This window comes from Phocoena sinus, chromosome 21 (assembly GCF_008692025.1).
Source record: "Phocoena sinus isolate mPhoSin1 chromosome 21, mPhoSin1.pri, whole genome shotgun sequence".
Lineage (NCBI taxonomy): Eukaryota > Metazoa > Chordata > Mammalia > Artiodactyla > Phocoenidae > Phocoena > Phocoena sinus.
Genome location: NC_045783.1, coordinates 19,519,708 through 19,538,952, shown reverse-complemented (window position 1 = coordinate 19,538,952; position 19,245 = coordinate 19,519,708).

Below are 19,245 nucleotides of genomic sequence, written 5' to 3'. Positions count from 1 at the left end.
TCCAGAGCTTTTTTCAAATCTACAAAACATAAAACTGAGTGATAAGGCTATGAATGTAGATACTTAAGGAAATATCACATGTAGAACATTTGGGGAAATCATAAAAGAAGGTTAGTTACTCCAGTATGTATTTAATAAAAATGAATCTGGTTTATTTGGTGAAAAAATTCAAGTTAAATTTATATCAGGAAAAGCAAGACTAGGTCTGGTTTTAACACTTTCCAAGAGTCACTCTTGAGCTTAAACCCATTTAGTGTCCTTAGGCTTATGGAACTAGTAGTCTCAGAACAAGCTTTCCGAAGTACAGGAACTTACCTATTAATGCTTTGTCTTCTGCAAAGCTAAGACATTTAAAAAATATTACCTAGAAGGAATTGGCTTTTGTCCTAGCAAATACAAACTGATGATTCTTTCCTACAGATGGTTAGTTTTCAGTCCCAAGTTAATTATCACTCTAAATTCTTTAGAAAATTAGTTCTTATTTAAAAAATTGGGAGGAAGGATATGCACTCTAACTCTTTTAAATTGGACCTCCAGTGTAAGAGTTGGGTTATAGATTCATCTTAATTATTGATACATGGCACACTCATCATTGGCTCCTACATGGCCTGATTTTATTTAACTGGCTATTTGTAATGACAAAATAAGCACCTGCAAGTACATCATCCCAAACAAAAGTGAGGACCTTGACCTTTAGCCTACACTTTGCGGAGCGGCTGGGCCCGTGAGCCATGGCCGCTGAGCCTACGCGTCCGGAGCCTATGCTCCGCAACAGGAGAGGCCACGACAGTGAGGGGCCCGCGTACCATGTGCTGTTAAACATTAGCATTTTTATAAATTTTATAGAAAGTGTGTCAGGCTGTATGTTATTATCTGGAACCTGTTTTTTAATTAATATTATATAGTTAAGATTCATCCATAACTCGAATGTTGTAAATTATTCTGGTTTGTGAATATAATGCAATTTGTTTTTCACTTTCCTGTAATGGACTTTTGAATTGGTTCCAGAGTTTTGCTATTGTGAACAACTCTGCTGTGAATTTTCTGTACATCTCTATTGATGCATGGGTGCAAAAATGTCTCTTGGTTGCAGAAATTACTACTGGGTCATAGGGTGTGTACATGTAAATACATATGATCCCCCAAACTTGGTTTTGTGCAGCTTTTAAATTTTGACCATAAAAGAGATCATGGGCTTCTTTTGCATTTTCCTGATTACGTATTATTACTGGCCAAATGTTTTTCTCTTCAGGGAAATCTACTTTTATATTTCTTTGTGCTTTTCTTAAAAGTTTATGGAGTTCTTTACATATCCTTGATATGAATCCTTTGCTGGTTCTCTCTTTTTTTTTTAACATCTTTATTGGAGTATAATTGCTTTACAATGCTGTGTTAGTTTCTGCTTTATAACAAAGTGAATCAGTTATACATATACATATGTTTGCCATATCTCTTCCCTCTTGTGTCTCCCTCCCTCCCACCCCCCCATCCCACCCCTCTAGGTGGTCACAAAGCACCGAGCTGATCTCCCTGTGCTATGTGGCTGCTTCCCACTAGCTATCTATTTTACGTTTGGTAGTGTATATATGTCCATGCCATTCTCTCACTTTGTCACAGCTTACCCTTCCCCCTCCCCATATCCTCAAGTCCATTCTCTAGTAGGTCTGTGTCTTTATTCCTGTCTTACCCCTGGGTTTTATATGACATTTTTTTTTCTTAAATTCCATATATATGTGTTAGCATACGGTATTTGTCTTTCTCTTTCTGACTTACTTCACTCTGTATGACAGACTCTAGGTCCATCCACGTCATTACAAATAGCTCAATTTTGTTTCTTTTTATGGCTGAGTAATATTCCATTCTATATATATGCCACATCTTCTTTATCCATTCATCTGATGATGGACACTTAGGTTGTTTCCACCTCCTGGCTATTGTAAATAGAGCTGCAATGAACATTTTGGTACATGACTCTTTTTGAATTATGGTTTTCTCAGGGTATCTGCCCAGTAGTGGGATTGCTGGGTCATATGGTAGTTCTATTTTTTTTTTAAGGAACCTCCATACTGTTCCCCATAGTGGCTGAACCAATTCACATTCCCACCAGCAGTGCAAGAGTGTTCCCTTTTCTCCACACCCTCTCCAGCATTTATTGTTTCTAGACTTTTTGATGATGGCCATTCTGACTGGTGTGAGATGATATCTCATTGTAGTTTTGATTTGCATTTCTCTAATGATTAATGATGTTGAGATTATTTCATGTGTTTGTTGGCAGTCTGTGGATCTTCTTTGGAGAAATGTCTATTTAGGTCTTCTGCCCATTTTTGGATTGGGTTTTTTTTGTTACTGAGCTGCATGAGCTGCTTGTAACTTTTGGAGATTAATCCTTTGTCAGTTGCTTCATTTGCAAATATTTTCTCCCATTCTGAGTGTCGTCTTTTGGTCTTGTTTATGGTTTCCTTTGCTGTGCAAAAGCTTTGAAGTTTCATTAGGTCCCATTTGTTTATTTTTGTTTTTATTTCCATTTATCTAAGAGGTAGGTCAAAAAGGATCTTGCTGTGATTTATGTCAAAGAGTGTTCTGCCTATGTTTTCCTCTAAGAGTTTGATAGTTTCTGGCCTTACATTTAGGTCTTTAATCCACTTTGAGCTTATTTTTGTGTATGGTGTTAGAGAGTGATCTAATCTCATACTTTTACATGTACCTGTCCAGTTTTCCCAGCACCACTTATTGAATAGGCTGTCCTTTCTCCACTGTACATTCTTGCCTACTTTATCAAAGATAAGGTGACCATATGTATATGAGTTTATCTCTGGGCCTTCTATCCTGTTCCATTGATCTATATTTCTGTTTTTGTGCCAGTACCATACTGTCTTGATTACTGTAGCTTTGTAGCATAGTCTGAAGTCAGGGAGCCTGATTCCTCCAGCTCCGTTTTTCATTCTCAAGATTGTTTTGGCTATTCGGGGTCTTTTGTGTTTCCATACAAATTGTGAAATTTTTTGTTCTAGTTCTGTGAAAAATGCCAGTGGTAGTTTGATAGGGATTGCATTGAATCTGTAGATTGCTTTGGGTAGTAGAGTCATTTTCACAATGTTGATTCTTCCCATCCAAGAACATGGTATATCTCTCCATCTATTTGTATCATCTTTCATTTCTTTCATCAGTGTCTTATAATTTTCTGCATACAGGTCTTTCGTCTCCTTAGGTAGGTTTATTCCTAGATATTTTATTCTTTTTGTTGCAATGGTAAATGGGAGTGCTTTCTTGATTTCACTTTCAGATTTTTCATCATTAGTATATAGGAATGCCAGAGATTTCTGTGCATTAATTTTGTATCCTGCTACTTTACCAAATTCATTGATTAGCTCTAGTAGTTTTCTGGTAGCATCTTTAGGATTCTCTACGTATAGTATCGTGTCATCTACAAACAGTGACAGCTTTACTTCTTCTTTTCCAATTTGGATTCCTTTTATTTCCTTTTCTTCTCTGATTGGTGTGGCTAAAACTTCCAAAACTATGTTGAATAAGAGTGGTGAGAGTGGGCAACATTGTCTTATTCCTGATCTTAGTGGAAATGCTTTGTTTTTCACCATTGAGGACGATGTTGGCTGTGGGTTTGTCATATATGGCCTTTAGTATGTTGAGGAAAGTTCCCTCTATGCCTACTTTCTGCAGGGTTTTTATCATAAATGGGTGTTGAATTTTGTCAAAAGCTTTCTCTGCACCTATTGAGATGACCATATTGTTTTTCTCCTTCAATTTGTTAATATGGTGTATCACATTGATTGATTTGCAAATATTGAAGAAGCCTTGCATTCCTGGAATAAACCCCACTTGATCATGGTGTATGATCCTTTTAATGTGCTGTTGGATTCTGTTTGCTAGTATTTTGTTGAGGATTTTTGCATCTATGTTCATCAGTGATTTTGGCCTGTAGTTTTCTTTCTTTATGACATCCTTGTCTGGTTTTGGTATCAGGGTGATGGTGGCCTCTTAGAATGAGTTTGGGAGTGTTCCTCCCTCTGCTATATTTTGGAAGAGTTTGAGAAGGATAGGTGTTAGCTCTTCTCTAAATGTTTGATAGAATTCACCTGTGAAGCCATCTGGTCCTGGGCTTTTGTTTGTTGGAAGACTTTTAATCATGATTTCAATTTCAGTGCTTGTGATTGTTCTGTTCATTATTTCTTCCTGATTCAGTCTTGGCAGGTTGTGCATTTCTAAGAATTTGTCCATTTCGTTCAAGTTGTCCATTTTATTGGCATAGACTTGCTTGTAGTAACCTCTCATGATCTTTTATATTTCTGCAGTGTCAGTTGTTACTTCTCCTTTTTCATTTCTAATTCTATTGATTTGAGTCTTCTCCCTTCTTTTCTTGATGGGTCTGGCTAATGGTTTATCAATTTTGTTTATCTTCTCAAAGAACCAGCTTTTACTTTTATTGATCTTTGCTATTGTTTCCTTCATTTCTTTTTCAGTTATTTCTTATCTGATCTTTATGATTTCTTTCCTTCCGCTAACCTTGGGGTTTTTTTGTTCTTCTTTCTCTAATTGCTTTAGGTGCAAGGTTAGGTTGTTTATTCGAGATGTTTCCTGTTTCTTAAGGTAGGATTGTATTGCTATAAACTTCTCTCTTAGAACTGCTTTTGCTGCATCCCATAGGTTTTGAGCCATCGTGTCTCCATTGTCATTTGTTTCTAGGTATTTTTGGATTTCCTCTTTGATTTCTTCAGTGATCACTTCATTATTAAGTAGTGTATTGTTTAGCCTCCATGTTTCTATTTTTTACAGATCTTTTCCTGTAATTGATATCTAGTGTCATAGCATTGTGGTCGGAAAAGATACTTGATAAAATTTCAATTTTCTTAAATTTACCAACGCTTGATTTGTGACCCAAGATATGATCTATCCTGAAGAATGTTCCATGCGCACTTGAGAAAAATGTGTATTCTGTTGTTTTTGGATGGAATGTGCTATAAATATCAATTAAGTCCATCTTGTTTAATGTATCATTTAAAGCTTGTGTTTCCTTATTTATTTTCATTTTGGATGATCTGTCCATTGGTGAAACTGGGGTGTCAAAGTCCTCTACTATGAATGTGTTACTGTTGATGTCCCCTTATATGGCTGTTAGTATTTGCCTTATGTATTGAGGTGCTCCTATGTTGGGTGCATAAATATTTACAATTGTTATATCTTCTTCTTGGATTGATCCCTTGATCATTAGGTAGTGTCCTTCTTTGTCTCTTCTAATAGTCTTTATTTTAAAGTCTATTTTGTCTGATATGAGAATTGCTACTTCAGCTTTCTTTTGGTTTCCATTTGCATGGAATATCTTTTTCCATCCCCTCACTTTCAGTCTGTATGTGTCTCTAGGTCTGAAGTGGGTCTCTTGTAGACAGCATATATGTGGGTCTTGTTTTTGTATCCACTCAGCCAGTCTATGTCTTTTGGTGGGAGCATTTAATCCATTTACATGTAAGGTAATTATTGATATGTATGTTCCTATTCTCATTTTCTTAATTGTTTTGGGTTTGTTATTGTAGGTCTTTTCCTTCTCTTGTGTTTCTTGCCTAGAGAAGATCCTTTAGCATTTGTTGTAAAGCTGGTTTGATGGTGCTGAACTCTCTCACCTTTTACTTGTCTATAAAGGTTTTTATTTCTCCATCAAATCTGAATGAGATTCTTGCTGAGTAGAGTAATCTTTGTTGTAGGTTTTTCTCCTTCATCACTTTAAATATGTCATGCCAGTCCCTTCTGGCTTGCAGAGTTTCTGCTGAAAGATCAGCTGTTAACCTTATGGGGATTCCCTTGTGTGTTATTTGTTGTTTTTCCCTTGCTGCTTTTAACATGTTTTCTTTGTATTTAATTTTTGACAGTTTGATTAATACGTGTCTTGGCATGTTTCTCCTTGGATTTATCCTGTATGGGACTCTCTGTGCTTCCTGGACTTGATTAACTATTTCCTTTCCCATATTAGGGAAGTTTTCAACTATAATCTCTTCAAATATTTTCTCAGTCCCTTTCTTTTTCTCTTCTTCTTCTGGAACCCCTATAATTCGAATGTTTGTGTGTTTAATGTTGTCCCAGAGGCCTCTGAGACTGTTCTCAGTTCTTTTCATTCTTTTTTCTTTATTCTGCTCTGCAGTAGTTATTTCCACTACTTTATCTTCCAGGTCACTTATCCGTTCTTCTGCCTCAGTTATTCTGCTGTTGATCCCTTCTGGAGTATTTTTAATTTTATTTATTGTGTTGTTGATTGTTGCTTGTTTCATCTTTAGTTCTTCTAGGTCCTTGTTAAATGTTTCTTGCATTTTCTCTATTCTATTTCCAAGATTTTGGATCATCTTTACTATCATTATGCTGAATTCTTTTTCAGGTAGGCTGCCTATTTCCTCTTCATTTGTCAGGTCTGGTGGGTTTTTATCTTGCTCCTTCATCTGCTGTGTGTTTTTCTGTCTTCTCATTTTGCTTATCTAACTGTGTTTGGGGTCTCCTTTTTCCAGGCTGCAGGTTCATAGTTTCCGTTGTTTCTGGTGTCTGTCCCCAGTGGCTAAAGTTGGATCAGTGGGTTGTGTAGGCTTCCTGGTGGAGGGGACTAGTGCCTGTGTTCTGGTGGATGAGTCTGAATCTTGTCTTTCTGATGGGCAGGTCCACGTCTGGTGGTGTGTTTTGGGGTGTCTGTGGACTTATTATGATTTTAGGCAGCCTCTCTGCTAATGGGTGGGGTTGTGTTCCTGTCTTGCTAGTTTTTTGGCGTAGGGTATCCAGCACTGTAGCTTGCTGGTTGTTGAGTGAAGCTGGGTGTTGGTGTTGAGATGAAGGTCTTTGGGAGATTTTCGCTGTTTGATATTACGTGGAGCTGGGAGGTCTCTTGTGGACCAGTGTCCTGAAGTTGGCTCTCCCACCTCAGAGGCACAGCACTGATTCCTGGCTGCAGCACCAAGAGCCTTTCATCCACACGGCTCAGAATAAAAGGGAGAAAAAGAAAGAAAGAAAGAAAGAAAGAAAGAAAGAAAGAAAGAAAGAAAGAAAGAAAGAAAGAAAGAAAGAAAGAAAGAAAGAAAGAAAGAAAGAAAGAAAGAAAGAAAGAAAGAAAGAAAGAAAGAAAGAAAGAAAGAAAGAAAGAAAGGCAAAAGAAAATAAAATAAAGTAAGGTAAAATAAAATAAAAAATAATTATTAAGAAAAATAAATTATTTTTAAGTAAAAAACAAAAAACGGACAGATAGTACCCTAGGACAAATGGTGAAAGCAAAGCTATACAGACAAAATCTCATACAGAAGCGTACACATACACACTCACAAAAAGAGGAAAAGGGGAAAAAATCATAAATCTTGCTCTCAAAGTCCACCTCCTCAATTTGGGATGATTTGTTGTCTACTCAGTTATTCCACAGATGCAGGGTACATCAAGTTGATTATGGAGATTTAATCCGCTGCTCCTGAGGCTGCTGGGCAAGATTTCCCTTTCACTTCTTTGTTCGCACAGCTCCCGGGGTTCAGCTTTGGATTTGGCCCTGCCTCTGCGTGTAGGTCGCCTGAGGGCCTCTGTTCTTCGCTCAGACAGGACGGGGTTAAAGGAGCCGCTGATTCGGGGGCTCCGGCTCACTCAGGCCGGGAGGAGGGAGGGGTACGGAGTGCGGGGCGAGCCTGCGGCGGCAGAGGCCAGCATAAGGTTGCACCAGCCTGAGGCACGCCATGCGTTCTCCCGGGGGAGTTGTCCCTGGATCCCAGGACCGTAGCAGTGGCAGGCTGCACAGGCTCCCGGGAGGGGAGGTGTGGCGAGTGACGTGTGTTTGCTCACAGGCTTCTTGGTGGCGGCAGCAGCAGCCTTAGCGTCTCATGCCCGTCTCTGGGGTCTGCGCTGTTAGCCGTGGCTCGCGCCCGTCTCTGGAGCTCCTTTAAGCAGCGCTCTTAATCCCCTCTCCTCACGCACCAGGAAACAAAGAGGGAAGAAAATGTCTCTTGCCTCTTCAGCAGGTCCAAACTTTTTCCTGGACTCCCTCCTGGCTAGCCGTGGTGCACTAACCTCCTGCAGGCTGTGTTCACGCTGCTAACTCCAGTCCTCTCCCTGCGATCCGACCGAAGCCCGAGCCTCAGCTCCCAGCCCCACCCACCCCGGCGGGTGAACAGAAAACCCTCTCGCGGGCTGGTGAGTGCTGGTCAGCACCGATCCTCTGTGTGGGAATCTCTCCGCTTTGCCCTCCGCACCCCTGTGGCTGCGCTCTCCTCCGCGGCTCTGAAGCTCCCCCCCTCCGCCACCCGCAGTCTCCGCCCACGAAGGGGCTCCTAGTGTGTGGAAACCTTTCCTCCTTCACAGCTCCCTCCCACTGGTGCAGGTCCCGTCCCTATTCTTTTGTCTCTGTTTATTTTTTTTTCTTTTACCCTCCCCAGGTGCGTGGGGAGTTTCTTGCCTTTTAGGAGGTCTGAGGTCTTCTGCCAGCGTTCAGTAGGTGTTCTGTAGGAGCTGTTCCACGTGTAGATGTATTCCTGATGTATCTGTGGGGAGGAAGATGATCTCCGCATCTTACTCTTCCGCCATCTTCCCCCAGCCCCTTTGCTGGTTTTCTGAATCATGAATATCTTCTGTCAACTCATAATTGTCTTATCACTTTCATAAAAGTGATAAATGTAAATAAATGTTTTGTTTTAATAGAATTAATTATGTCTATTTTCTTATTTGAGACAATGTCTTTTGAATCTTATTTAGAAATATTTTTCTGCCACTAGATCTTAAAGATACACAACACATTTTCTTTTAAGAATTTTAAAGACGTTGATTTCTCTCCTTCTCTTATTCCTCTTCCTTTTTCTTGTTCTCCTTTGTTTTGGTTTACTTCTCCTAAACCCACCTCTGAGACAGGAATGCTATTTTGTCTTTATCTATATGGACAACTCTTTTTTTCCAGTTTTATTTCTTGAAGAATTCCTCTTTTCCCTACCTCTGTCTATATCAACCTTTCATAGACAAATGGCTCTATTTCTAGGCTTGCTATTTTGTTCCACAGACAACTGTGTTTTCTACCCAAGCAGCACACTTTCTTTTTGGGTGTGCGTGTTCTTTTATTTATTGAAGTATAGTTAATTTACAACATTGTGTTAGTTTCAAGTGTACAGCAAAATGATTCAGTTATATATATATATATATATATATATATGTTAAGAATATATATATATTCTTCTTCAGACTCTTTTCCATTGTAGGTTATTACAAGATAATGAATATAGTTCCTGGTGCTATACAGTAGGCCCTTGTTGTTTATCTATTTTATATATAGTAGTGAGTATATGTTAACCCCAAACTCCTAAGTTATCTGCCCCCCCCCCCCGCCGCTATCCCCTTTGGTAACCATAAGTGTGTTTTCTATGTCTATGACTCTATTTCTATTTTGTAAATAAGTTCATTTCTTATATTCTGCATATAAGTGATATTACATGATATTTACCTTTGTATGACTTACTTCACTCACCATGACAATCTCTAGGTCCATTCATGTTGCTGCAAATGGCACTATTTCATTCTTCATTATGGCTGAGTATATTCCGTTGTACATATATATCACATCTTCTTTATCCATTCAACTGTCGATGGACATTTAGGTTGCTTCCATGTATTGGCTATTGTAAATAATGCTGTAGTGAACATTGGGGTGCATGTGTATTTTCAAATTAGAGTTTCCTCTGGATATATGCCCAGGAGTGGGATTGCAGGATCATATGGTAGCTCTATTTTTAGTGTTTTTTGTTGTCGTTGTTGTTGTTTTTTATTTTGCGGTACATGGGCCTCTCAATGTTGTGGCCTCTCCCATTGCGGAACACAGGATCCGGACGCGCAGGCTCAGCGGCCATGGCTCACGGGCCCAGCTGCTCCGCGGCATGTGGGATCTTCCCGGACCGGGGCACGAACCCGTGTCCCCTGTATCGGCAGGCAGACTCTCAACCACTGCACCACCAGGGAAGCCCTATTTTTAGTTTTTTAAGGAACCTCCAAACTGTTCTTCACAGTGGCTGTATCCATTTACATTCCCACCAATAGTGTTAGGAGGGTTCCTTTTTCTCCATACCCTCTCCAGCATTTATTATTTGTAGACTTTTTAATGATGGCCATTCTGACTGGTGTGAGGTGATACCTTATTGTAGTTTGATTTGCATTTCTGTAACAAGTAGCGATATTGAGCATCTTTTCATGTGCTGTTGACCATCTGTATGTCTTCTTTGGAGAAATGTCTATTTAGGTCTTCTGCCCATTTTTTTGATTGGGTTGTTTGTTGTTTTAATATTAAGCTGTATGTATATGTTTGAAATTAATCCCTTGTCAGTAACATTGTTTGCAAATGTTTTCTCCCATTCTGTAGGCTGTCTTTTTGTTTTCTTTATGGTTTCCTTTGCTGTGCAAAAGCTTTTACATTTAATTTGGTCCCATATGTTTCTTTTTGTTTTTATTTCCATTACTCTAGGAGATGAATCCAAAAAAATATTTCTGCAATTTATATCAGAGAGTGTTCTGCCTGTTTTCCTCTAGGAGGTTTATAGTATCCAAGCTTACATTAGGGCTTTAATCCATTTTGAGTTTACTTTGTATATGGTGTTCTAATTTCACTCTTTTACATGTAGCTCTCCAGTTTCCCCAGCACCATTTATTGAAGAGACTGTCTTTCTCCCATTTTATATTCTTGCCTCCTTTGTCATAGATTAACTGACCATCAGTGCCCTTATTCTTCTGTGGTATCTGGCTATTATTAACTTACATTTCCATGTATATTTTAGAATGGTCTTTTCTGTTTTCTCTTCGGTTTACTTTTCTTCTTCCTTCTGGTTGAAAGGTTATCAGACTATGGGCCAAATTGACATAAAGCCTGTTTCTGTGTAACCAGAGGCTAAGAATGGTTTTTACATTTTTAAATAGTTTTTTTTTAATATATATGGACATACCTCAGAGATATTGTGGGTTTGGTTCCAGACCACTATTGCAATAAAGAGAGTCACAAATTTTTTTTGATAAAAGTTATGTTTACACTATACTATAGTCTGTTAGGGGTAAAATAATATTATGTCTAAAAAACAAAGTACATACCTTAATTTAAAAATACATTATTGCTAAAAAAAGATGCTAAGCATCATATGAGCCTTCAGTGAGTTGTAATCCTTTTGCCACTGAAGAGTCTTGCCTCAGTGTTGATGGCTGCTGACTGGTCAGGGTCATAGTTGCTGAAGGTTGGGGCAGCTGTGACAATTTCTTATAATAAGGCAAGGATGCACGCACCCCAATGTTCACTGCAGTACTCTTCACAGTAGCCATGACATGGGAGCAACCTAAATGTCCATCGACAGAGGAGTGGATAAAGCAGATGTGGTACATATATACAGTGGACTACTACTCAGCCATAAAAAGGAATGAAATAATGCCATTTGCAGCAACATGGATGGACCTAGAGATTGTCATACTGAGTGAAGTCAGTCAGACAGAGAAAGAGAAATATTGTATGATATCACTTATATGCAGAATCTAAAAAGAAATGATACAAGTGAACTTATTTACAAAACAGAAACAGACTCACAGACTTAGAGAACGAACTTATAGTTACGGGGCGGGCCGGGGGGAAGGGTGGGGGAAGGGACAGTTAGCGACTTTGGGATTGACATGTACACACTGCTATGTTTAAAGTAGATAACCAACAAGAACCTACTGTTTAGCACAGGGAACTTTGCTCAGTGTTATGCAGCAACTTAAATGGGACAAGAATTTGAAAAAGAATAAATACATGTATATGTATAACTGAACCACTTTGCTGTACACCTGAAACTATCACAACATTGTTAACCAAGTATATTCCAACATAAAATAAAAAGTTTAAAAAAAAAAGAGCAACAATGAAGTTTGCTGCATTGTTTGACTCTTTCTTTCATGAAGCAATTTCTCTGTAGCGTGCCGTGCTGTTTGATAGTGTTTTACCCACAGTAGAGCTTGTTTCAAACTTGCATTCAGTTCTCTCAGACTCTGCTGCTGCTTTATCAACTAAGTTTACATAACATTCTAAATCTTTTGTTGTCATTTCAACAGTCTTCACAGCATCTTCACCAGAAGTTGATTTCATCTCAAGAACCACTTTCTTTGCTCATCCCTAAGAAGCAGCTCCTCATCTGTTAAAGTTCATGAGATTGCAGCAATTCAGTCACATCTTCAGGCTCTACTTCTAACTCTAGTTCTCTTGCTATTTCCACCACATCTGCAGTTACTTCCTCCACTGAAGTCTAGCATCCCTCAAAGTTATCCATGAGGGTTGGAATCACCTTCCAACCCTCATGAATGTGGGTTCCAAACTCCAGTGAATGTGGATATTTTGATCTTTTCCCATGAATCACAAATCTTCTTAATGGCATCTAGAATGGTGAATCCTTTTCAGAAGGTTTTCTATTGACTTTGCCCAGATTCCTCAGAGGAATCACTACCTATGTCAGCTATAGCCTTTTGAAATGTATTTCTTAAATAATAAAGCTTGAAAGTCAAAATGACTCCTTGATCCATGGACTGAAGAACGGGTATTTTGTTAGCAGGCATGACAACATTCATCTTATACATCTCCCTCAGAGTTGTTGGGTGACCAGGTGCATTGCCAATGAGCAGTAATATTTTGAAAGGAATCTTTTTTTCTGAGAAGTAGTTCTCAATATCGGGCTTAAAATATTTGGTAAACCATGTTGTAAATAGATGTGTTATCATCCAGACTTTGTTGTTCCCTTTATAAAGCACAGGCAGAATCGATTTAGCATAATTCTTAAGGGCTCTAGGATTTTCAGAGTGATAGATGAGCATTGGCTTCAACTTAAACTCACCAGCTACATTAGCCCCTAACAAAAGAGTCAGCTTGTCCTTTGAAGGTTTGAAGTCAGGCATTGACTTCTGCTTTCTAGCTATGAAATTCCTAGAGTCTTAGGTGGCATTGTCTTCTAATAAAAGTCTGTTTCGTCTACATTGAAGATCTGTGGTTTAGTGTAACCCCCTTCATTAGTTATTTTAGCTAGATCTTCTGGATAACTTGCTGCAACTTCTACATCAGCACTTGCTGCTTCACATTTTGCTTTTTTCTCATGGAGACAGATTCTTTTCTTAAACCTCCAGACTCTTCTTCTGCAGCTTCCGCACCTCTCTCAGCCTTCATAGAATTGAAGAGAGTTAGGTCCTTGCTCTGGATTGGGCTTTGGTTTAAGGCAATGTTGTGACTGTTTTGATCTTTTGTCCAGATCACTACAACGTTCTCCATATCAGCATTAAGGCTGTTTCACTTTCTTATCATTCCTGTGTTTACTGGAGTTGCACTTTTAATTTCCTTCAAGAACTTTTCCTTTTCATTCACAACTTAGCTAATTGTTTGCAAAAGAGGTCTAGATTTTGGCCTATCTTAGCTTTCAGCCTGCCTTCCCCCTAAGCTTAGTCATTTCTAGATTTTGATTTAAGGTGGGAGACACATGACTCTTCCTTTCACTTGAGCACTTAGAGGACATTGTAGGGTTATTACTTGGCTTAATTTCAATATTGCTGTGTTTCAGGGAATAGGGAGGCCTAAGGAGAAGGAGAGAGATGGGAGAATGGCTAGTTGGTGGAGCAGTCAGAATACAGGCAACATTTATGGATTAAGTTTGCCATTTTACATGGATGCAGTTCACAGCACCCAAAAACAATTACAGTAGTAATATCAGTGATCACTGATCACAGATCACCGTAACAAATATAATAATAACGGAAAAGTTTAAAATATTGTGAGAATTACCAAAATGTGACACAGAGACACAAAGTAAGCAAATGCTGTTGAAAAACTGGTGCCAATAGACTTGCTCCATGTAAGGTTGCCACAAACCTTCTTTTTGTAAAAAATGTAAAGCACAATAAAGCAAAGCACAATGGAATGAGGCATGCCTATATATGACAGAGACCATCTGTGGCCACAAAACGTAAAGTCTACTCTCTGGCTCTATACTGAAAAAAAATCTCCCAACTCATTCTAGAAGATTTTCTCAATTTAGACTTCCAACGCATTATTTCATTCTTCAATTATTTTATGTTTTTGGTATTTAGTTCATATATGTTGTTCAATTGTTCAAAAAAATTAGGCCTGATATTTATGTTTGGTCTTTTCTTAAGTTTTCTTTTTCATAGACTTATGGCTAATCCCTTCCTAATAACTTTTAGAACATTTCATTTGGCTAGTTTTTTTTTAATTAATTTTTATTGGAGTATAGTTGCTTTACAATGTTGTGTTAGTTTCTACTGTACAGCAAAATGAATCAGCTATACATATACATATATCCCCTCTTTTTTGGATTTTCTTCCCATTTAGGTCACCACAGAGCATTAAGTAGAGTTCCCTGTGCTATACAGTCTGTTCTCAATAGTTATCTATTTAATACAGAGTATCAATAGTGTATATATGTCATCCCTGTCTCCCAATTCCTCCCACCACCCCCCTTTTCCTCTTGGTGTCCATACATTCTCTACATCTGTGTCTCTATTTCTGCTTTGCAAATAAGGTAATCTATACCATTTTTCTAGATTCCACATATATGCGTTAATATACGGTATTTCTTTTTCTCTTTCTGACTTACTTCACTCTGTATGACACTCTCTAGGTCCATCCATATCTCTACAAATGACCCAATTTTGTTCTTTTTTATGGCTGAGTAATATTCCATTGTATATATGTACCACATCTTCTTTATCCATTCCTCTGTTGATGGACATTTAGGTTGCTTCCATGTCCTGGCTATTGTAAATAGTGCTGCAGTGAACATATTCTCAATTCATCTTTCTAATATGTCTGCTCCTAATGAAAGTCCATAGTCCGATATGCCTTTTTTCCCCTTTTAAATAGTTATACTTCTCAAATATCTTATCATTTTAACCTGTTGGTCCTATGATGAAGAAACCCAGGCATCAGAAAGCCAGTCACTGGCTCCTCAGTCTATAAAACAGATCTACAGATTAGGAATTTTCTCTTCACTTCCCAGAGAGAAGCCACATTGCATTCTCCTTAGATCATGATTTGCCAGCCCTGGGACTTTGGAGAAAAAGCGATGGGAAGCAAATGCTAGTGATCAGTTAGTATGAATTTATTTTTCTGGGATCTTCATTCACAGGTGTCTATCTCAAGGCGGTAGTGGAGAGAGGCAGGAACAGGACAAATGTCTCCTTTACCATTCTATTCTGCCTTAGCCCTTTGAGGCTGTCTCCTCCCCCAGGTCAAAGTCATCACCTTCCAGTTATCTCAAAACACCCTGCTTGCTCCCACCACCCGTTGCCCCTGGTATTCTTGGTCTTTTTCCTCTTTAATTCCTTCAGGATTCATCTTGAAAGAGGGAACTAGTACTAGCAGCTAAGAGAATATGCTAACATTTTAAATTGATATGCTTTACATAACGTTGGAAATAATACAGAAAAAAAGTTTATATTTAGTATGAAAAATACACACAAGGCAATTAACGTGCTTACTGAATCATTGATTAAGTTATATCCTGACAGGCTTAGGATATAATTTTCCAAATCAACTCTGCCTACTTAACTGTAAGAATTGGGCAGGCAAGTTCCATACCTCCTTCTCAAAGTTATTTCTGGTTACATAACATACAAAATAAGGGCTCCCTCTGAGTTACAGCAATATTTGAGTGATTTTACAAAGTAAAAGGAACCCTAAAAGAAGAAAGGAACAGCTAAGTTAGAGAAAGTTGTGTTCCTGATAGATGACAGAATTGAGTCAAATAGCTGGCTGGAGGCTAGTTAGAGCGTCAATGCCTGACAGAAAATCTGGAAAGACAAAACAGAATCCTGTAGCTAAAATAATCTATACATAAGCTATAGGCTCCACATTGGGAATAAATAGTTACCCTATTCCTGAGAATTAGTCCTCTGTGTAATTTTATAAAGTCCCAAGTGATTGCCCCAAGTAGAATGTTCTATGAATATATTTAAATCCTGTTTGTCTACCTCTTGGTGATTCAAGAAATCCATGCATTTATGCATGTGTTGAAAATGTGGCCACCGTAGCTAATGAATCTGCAACTGGATGGGAAAAGAAAGTGATTTGTTAAATGCTTCACAGCAGCTGCATGGAGTCATTTTGCTCAAGTTGACAAGTCAAAGGTCTGATGGAAAATCACTTTTTCTTGAAAGATGCTGACAGGAAAGGAGCTACATGCTATTTTGCTGATGCCATAAAAGTAAACAGGCAATGTCATTGAGAGAGAAATGAACATTGAATAAATATACATACTTATTCAATTTATTTGAATGATTGGGAAAGAAAAGTCTATTGCTTTCATGGTTTGTGGACATTATTAAAATTTGAAATAATTATAATAATTATTAGCATACTAATGTAAAGTCACACACACAGGCATTCTTCAAAAAAATTATTCCAGTTGGCAGTTTTTCTGCAATCACCTGTATAAGCCATGCATTGACCTTTACAGAAAGCAAAATGGGTGGACGTGGTCACCCATGTATGCATACTAAAATCACCAGCTTATGTGTATGTTATGTTCTATCCTAGCCTCTAATTCTAGTTACGTAGTTCACCTGTATACTATGGTATCTCTATTTGAAAAGGAGTCCTAGTAATATGTTTTGTCTTTTCTTAAGGTTCGGGAAAGTTGTAGAACTTAAGTAGATATCTACAACTAGCAAACTATTACTCTGGTAGGGAAAGAATAATTTCTACATGCATATAATTAAAGGAATTGGTAATCATTGCCCCTTTGTCTTCACTGATGGATCTTCTGATATTTAATTTACAAGTTCATCCAAATTTCTTTTTGACTTTGAAAATGTAGTATTTAAACCAAGAGCTCAAAACGTTTTTAAACAGGTTTGGAAAGAAGGGGAAGTGAGAAGAAAGTCAGCAAACAAAATGTTCCATTGTTGGCAAATGTTTCCTTTCCTGAAAAAAAAACAAAAAACAAAAACCTAACATTTTACCTGCCTATCACAGCCTCATGTCCAAGATAAACCAAAAACATCCCCAGGTTCACCCTGAGCAAGGTAAAATAAAGCAGCTAACACTGATGGGAAAATGATCGTTTTTTCTCACTTTATTACTGGCATGGAAAGATATTCTAATAAATCTGGTTAAGGGAAATATAAATCACCACCACAGCAGAGTTCTTTGAAGATATGGGAGGCAGCATAACCTCAGACTTCGGCGTGTGAGCTCTGGCACCAAATTTCCTGGATTAAAATCTTGTCATATTTCTCATCAGCCCTGTGACCCTGGTCAATTTTCCCAATTTCTCTGTTGCTAAATTTATAGGGATACTAATAAGAACTACTTGATGTGGTCGTTTGTAGAAATTAAATGTGATTTTACAGTTAAAACACTTTTTAAAGTGTTTTTTATGCAATTAGCAAACCCTCAATTTCATGGTTCAATTCCTACAAAGTACTGTTACCGTTAAGTTCCTATCATAATTACTACAGGCGCCGGAAGGAGTTAGAAGGAGACAATGGTGATGTTGTTGAGTGCGTTCCTGTTTTACTCTAATCACTCATGTGAGACAGCATCACCTTTTGGAGCTGCCCATGATCTAGAACCTTCTCACATTATAGAAGCTGAAAATGCCACGTGCTTGCTCCTCAAGCCTTCCTTTGCAGGGAGGACACGGACTCATGACCAAACGTCATCAAGTGAGTTTTGAATCAAGAGTTAATGATGTCCAGGAAAGGGGTATGTAGCGAGTCCTCTCTGGCAGATGCATTTCTCAACCTGGAGTGGCAGATGCTAGAACTGGTGCCCAGTCCATTACCTGCAGGGTCCGCAAACCAAGCCGCCCGTGCAGACTCCAGCAGTGTCCTCCCAATAGGCCATGCAGGCATTTCTTCCGGCTTTGGAGGTTCTAAGTACGCCTGCGTAGCTCCCTGGAGGGTCTATGAGCTACGTAAGTATCCTTTTAATTAGTTTCCTGCCTGCTTAAAACAGTCAGCCAGAGTCAATTTCTGTTTACGTGTAATTAAGGTATGTGATAGAACTTTAGTGTTATTGAAACTCTCTCCAGAAGAATGTATTCATTGTGTGATTTAAAAAAAAAAATCCTTTCAGTGGGAAAAAAGAGCCCTAAATACTCAGTTCATCAAATAAAGTATGTATCAAATACGTATAAAGCAGCAGTTTTCTAAATTATCTTTTAATAATAATTTTTAAACTCGTTACACAAAAAAACCCTGATTCTTACTGTAAAAAAAAAAAAAAGAGAATACTGATAAGCATGTAAACACACACACACACAAACTTTAAAATTCCACTACCCAGAGATAAATATTGTTAAGAGTAAATCCTCCTAAGCTTTTCTATATGAGTTTGTGTGTGTGTTTAGTGTGTGTGTGTGTGTATATATATATATATATATATATATATATATATATATAATTATGTCATATATCCATTTTAGCACTACTCTTTTCTTTCTTTTTTACAATGCATCATAAGTATCCTTCCACTTCAATTAAAAAGTCTAAATCATTTTAGTATTTGCCTGATAGTGTTATGCTCATTATTTAACCAGCACTGTAGTATTAGTGGGCAAAGCTTTATATCGACTCTTTCAAGCTTGTAAATAATACTATAATGGACACTATTCTATGTACATTGTTTTCACATCTGCCCTACTGTTTTCTTCAAATAATAGAACATGTGAAGGACTGAGTAGGTCCATCTTAAAATAGGAGAAAGTTCCAAAGGTGATTCTGATACGTGCCTTTTAGCTGGTATCAATATTTATTTACTTTTCTTTTTAGATATTTGTTTTGAGGTAACACTGGTTTATAACATGGTATGTTTCATGTGTACAGCATTATGTTTCTACTTCTCTGTACACTGCAGCGTGCTCACCACCAGAAATTTAGTTTCCATCCATTCCATACAGTTGATCATCTTGACCCATTTGCCTCTCTCCCTGCCTCTTGCTCTCTGGTAACCATTACTTTGTTCTTTGTATCTGTGTGTTTGGTTCAGTTCGGTTCGGTTCGGTTTGTTCATTAATTTTGGTTTTTTGTTTGTTTTTTATACTCCACAGTTGAATAAAATCATCTGATGTGTCATTTTCTGTCTGACTTATTTCCTTCAGCATAATACCCTTTAGAATAGTACTGTTCAGTTGGATTTTCTGCCATGATGGAAATGTTCTGTGTCTATGCCATACAATACAGTAACCATTAACCATGCATGGCTGTTGATTACTTGATGTAGTGTAATTGAGGAAC